Below are 5430 nucleotides of genomic sequence, written 5' to 3' on the forward strand. Positions count from 1 at the left end.
AAAGCACTCCAATGTCTCTAAAAACATCTCTGAACTGGGACTCCCCAAGAATCTTGAATGCGGTAGGAGATGAGTTTACAATAAAGAAACCAGTTGACTTAGTTTTGTGATCTCAAAACAATATATGTGCTACTAATCCCCGGGGTAAAACAAACAAGTAATTTGGAATGAGATATGTCATTTTTGTACTTCAAATTTTCCAATGGGACTAAAACATAAAGTGAAACAAACGGTTGTTCCAAATTTATTTGTAGATGAGATGCAAACATTCTAATAGTCATGCTTATTATGTAATGACTCTCCTACCAAGAAGATACTAAGAGCATGAATAATCACTTTCATTTAATAAAAATTAGCTTGCCTACTCTCTTTTATCCTTGTCTTTGTCTACTAGTTTGTCCTGCAAAATGAAACAAAATTTAAATGCTATTTTAGCTCCACATCAACATTTACAACACTTTGTTTCAATTCTCTGTTTGAAGACACACATTTGGCAAAAGAAATAAAGTGAACCACCTAAAAGTTTTGAAATTTTAGACTCTGTAATGTTCAGAAAGATACCTACCACAACACTAGACACTGACACATAATTTTTTTGGGTGATTCATTCATTAAAATGACATCTTTCTTTGGGGGAAAGTAGTTTTCCTTCATCTCTTAAACCTTCCAAGCACACGATGACTATTAGGTTATTTTTTCCTAAAAGTTGTTGTAGTGAAGCCCACTAGCAAGGAAACAAAATAGGGTATCCTACCATAATTAGGCAGTACTTACAAGGTGGAAAAGAAAATCATGTGACACTCCTTGGAAAACATAAGGTTTATTAAAATTAGGAAAAACCAAGACGTTTGCAATGCTTGTGTGGATGGCCTTCGGAAGATCATTTAATGTTTCTTCTCGCTGCAATCCCTCTTGTCCTAAGTTTCAAGTGTATATGTGCCAACATTTGATCTTGAAATTGCAGTGGCAACTGATTCCTAAAAGAAAATCTTGAAGCTTCCTAAATTGTGTCCGTCTACAATCAAAATGAAAGTCAAATCCTCATATGATGTCACATTTTTGGATTGAAAAGAGAGAATATGTAAGTATAACTTTTCGATACACAAATTTATTAAAAATATATTCCTTACAAATTTCATGGTCTGACTTGTGCCATGTAAAATTAAATTTGTCATGTTTCCTATCAAGTATTTAGTCAAACCTAGATTAAATAACATGTAGATGATATCAAATATCATTTATCTCGTATTTTCAAGACGCTGGTCTCCACACCCAATAGTCGTCAGAGTTGTAATGAAAAAATAGATCGCAATAATATAGCGAATCCAAAGGTTTTGTTTCATAAAATGTGGAAATGCAACACCAATCCATATCCTACTTGGATCATGATATCTAGCAGCGAGCAGATATGAAAGGCATCCAGCACAGTGAACTGCAAAAAGTGTTACCTGCATAGTTGAGCAAATATGGTTTCAGATTCATTATGCCAGTGAATATTATTTGCAATTAAAGATTGTCTTCCACTAAATTCAAGAAAAAATGATATTGTTGGTGTTAACTTACACAAACAAGCTTAGAACATTGTATCCATAAATAGTTGAGTCAGATATTCTTCTCTAGTCATGAGGACAGTGCACTGACTTGCCTTAAACGCTAGAGGAGCAGCATATTAAGAGCACTGAACCCTAACCCCAGTTTCCCTCTGAATATTAGACTAGCTGCCTGAAAGGGTGTCGTTGAACAAACGTAAAGTATGAACCATGTGCAAATATACCTTTGTCACCAAGGAAGATGATGAGATAATTCTTTATAGAGAGTTAAATTTCTATTTATTGTAAGTTTCAAGCATATTCCATGAAAGAATGACACTAATCATCTACTCCATGGTTTTGAAAATTGAAAAATCAACTAGCCATTTAACAAGCAAGAAATTTCAAAAACATCTGAGATTAAGATCCGATCAACAATCAAGATCCACTCAATTCACTAATGTAAAATTTTTGCATTTCATTAAAAACTAAACTTGTTTTAATAAAAGTCACTTCACTTTAAAATGTCATCTCTCTATAAAATACAAGCTTCTATTTAGCCAAGGCCTTGGTTGGAATATCTGGAACTTCTCATCTATGGAGATATATTGAAGGCTTGGCCCAGACGCAGAGGCATTTTTGAACCAACATCAGTCAATGACTTATTATATAAGTAATGAAAAAAACAACCTCCTTAATAAAGTGCAGCAATGATCGGCTTTGATAAATGGAATGATGGTCTTAAAATGCACATATATGTGCCCAATGCATCCAATGTATACACCAATTCAAAAAATGCACCTTATGGAGAGCACCACACATGGATGCACATATCACAAATAAAATTCAGAGTCTTCATTCCACCAACGCACATACTAAAATAGAGCATGGCTATACGCAGCAGTCTTGAACACAGATTTTTAATTCACAATAAGCAACTTAAGTTACCAACACGCTAGAGTTTCGACTAGCGTACATACTAAGAAACGCACTAGAATCAACACTTCAACCATTCACCAGCATATATAGAAGTCATTCTCGCATGCACAATTCCAACGACCTGACTTCCAGGTTCCAACAAATGCTAACAAAGAGCCCAAAGCAGAGAGAACATTCAAAGCAGCTCCGGAAAGTATACAAGCTCAGTACTTCACCCTCGAATCCCAACATAAATGACCAGCATTCATACCATATATACCACACAACGTTTAACAATATATCATAATAGAAACTACTCACAGATAAAATATCCCCGTTCAACCAAATGCACAGGGGATTGGTTCTAGGAAGAGAAACCAACACTTAATAAAAGGACCAATGCACAAGTTTCAAGAGAGGCTAGGATAGCTCAACATTCCATCGCACCTTCCAACTTCAACAAACAATCTTGGATATAGTCGAATTTAATCAGTGGATCAAAACCAAGCCAAGCTAAATGCAAATAGTTCAATGCAGAGTACAGGAGACTTCATTCCAACGAATTCACATTAAAGAACACACCAGCATATACCATGGCCATATAACGTTACCCAACATATACCAACACTCCAACTCACATATAACACCAGTCTTTGATGAATGCAGCCACAAGCACGAACACAGAACTTTAAAACTCTTCAACTATGATGTTAATAAATCTATTGCTGCAGAATCTTCACTCAACTTTCACAGTCAAATAACCAAAATTTTCACCTGCAAGAACAACAATTTTGTGAATGGATAATTTTAAGTTCTTCTACAGTGCTCTAATTTCTAATATTATATGAAATCTTAACCCATGAAATCATGAGTTCATATATAAAATAAATACTTACCCCCAATTTTCAGTAGCTCCTGAATTTCATTTGAAAAGAGTATCACTTTCCCCAGTTGCTTATTTTCTTTGATGTGAATTGGGTGATTCCTATGAATCATCACTCTTTTAGGAAGTGAAGGGCTTGTCTAGCAGGAACACTTAATTGCATGACTCGTGCCACCAACACTAGGGTTGGAGTTGCAAGGCAGAGGAATTGCGTCGCCGCCCGGGAAAACCTCCGGCTCCGGCCACCAGCGATTCCTCCGCCCTCCGCCACCTCCGCATTAATGTCGACCACTGACAGGAATTTGACAAACATTCCGATTTCCATCGCGTCTTGTCGTCGGGGAGTTAATTCACCATGGAATTTGAATTCGGAAATAAGCCGCGGGCTGCTCCCTTACCAATTCGACCCGGCATCCCCTGCACCTCACCACGTAACCAGAACATTTTGGAAGACTCACTCCGCGCCTCCAGATCACCAGATTAAGGCGCAAAGTTCACTCCCGGGCTCTGCACCTCACCACTCACGCGACAAACACGCAAGTTCATTGTAGATCGTTCATGGTAGATCACATGCAAATCCATTTTAAAATAATAATTTATTTTCTAAAATCAGTACCCAAACGACTGTTTTACATGCCAAATCTCACCCATTATACATGCTGCATGTGTAATATCTTCGACATGTATTGAAAATTGATCCTTTGTTCTGCTTAGTTATGGCTCTAAGTGGAATGACCATCTGCATCAATTTTCTTGTTATCAAGTGACAGCCTTGTGAAAAGTTATTTGATGCAGCATTCCTTTTTCCCTCTAATGATTTAAAGGAGGTCTTTTTAGGGGGGTATGGTTGACAGGCTGGTGAGACACAGATTTATACTAGCAAAGGAATGAATTTAAAATAGTAACACACTGGGATTTAAAATTAAACAGTGGGTCATGGGAAAAGGTTCCTATGCCATCAAACATGAAAGAAGCATCTTATGGAAATTATTCATCTTCAAATAGATGGAGAGAAATTCTAATGGAAGGTAGAAGTTCTAGCTATAGATTATATTCGTGCAGCATACCCAAGAGAAGAACCCTAAGATAATACACGACTTCTAATTGCCCAATTGTTAGCATAGCATGATTTTCTGCTGACCCAGTTGTTTGCATAGAATGACTCCTTTGCTTCTGCTGGACTATTCTGTCCTCCTCACATACTGTCAATAAAACTCCCTTCTAAACATGTCTGCTCCTTGCATACTGTCAAAAAAAATACCTTCTAAACATGTATAGTTTGATATTTAGCTTACTGTACATCCTACAGACTGGCAAAGGGCCCTTGTTTCAACGCCTAGAAATGAGATCCTTGTGCAAGCAACATTTTCTTAATAAATTTATAAAACAGAAATCACTCATGAATTTCAAATAGAAATCTAAAAGATTCAGCAAATTTATCCTATAAAAAGGCTGTAGAAATGGATACAACAATCCAACTCAAAATGGACAGCACTAAAGGAATCCTTGTTCTTATTTATTTTTCACACATATGCCACAGAAGATAAAAAATTCCCTACTCAAGTATATCTCTCTTTTTCTGGATTCTACTCAAATACAACATTAGAAAGCAGAGGAAAATCATAAAAATAGGTTAGTATAAGGATGCAAGGTGCAATTCAGAAATAAAAAGACACCATGAACGTTCAATCATATGCCCATTGAGCTAGCAGTTGACAGCATGCTAAAAAAGGTAACTTCAAATTATCAAAAAGTGGTTATAGCAATAAATCAGTTTACCTGATTAAGCATCCACTTGAATCCAAGGCCGTAGTGCAGTCATTCTTAGAAGCACTACTATTCCAGTCAAGATTATATACTTTATCAAGAATCTGTCTGATGCAAGCAAAGTTTTCCCTCCTGGTCTCATTTGCAAATAGCGCTCCATGTGAATTGACATTTGGATGGTTGTTAAGGAGGGTTTCAAAGCATCCACTTCTCAATCTTTGCATAGACAATATTAGAAAATTGTGTACAGGAGTGCAAGAACATTCTTCTTTGGCAACCAGAAATACAAACAATAGCAAACCAACAATCAGACCTCACTAATGTACCAAGGAT

General features: G+C 36.5%; 1 pseudogene; it reads right to left on the reverse strand.

Moving 5' to 3' along the window:
- Nucleotides 1-561: 561 nt before the first annotated feature.
- On the reverse strand, nucleotides 562-3655 carry LOC149244493 (potassium channel KAT1-like; annotated as a pseudogene).
- Nucleotides 3656-5430: the final 1775 nt, after the last annotated feature.

The sequence above is a fragment of the Pinus tabuliformis genome, chromosome 8 (assembly GCF_031772625.1).
Source record: "Pinus tabuliformis cultivar Carrire ecotype Pingquan chromosome 8, CPIR1, whole genome shotgun sequence".
In the NCBI taxonomy this organism is placed as follows: domain Eukaryota; kingdom Viridiplantae; phylum Streptophyta; class Pinopsida; order Pinales; family Pinaceae; genus Pinus; species Pinus tabuliformis.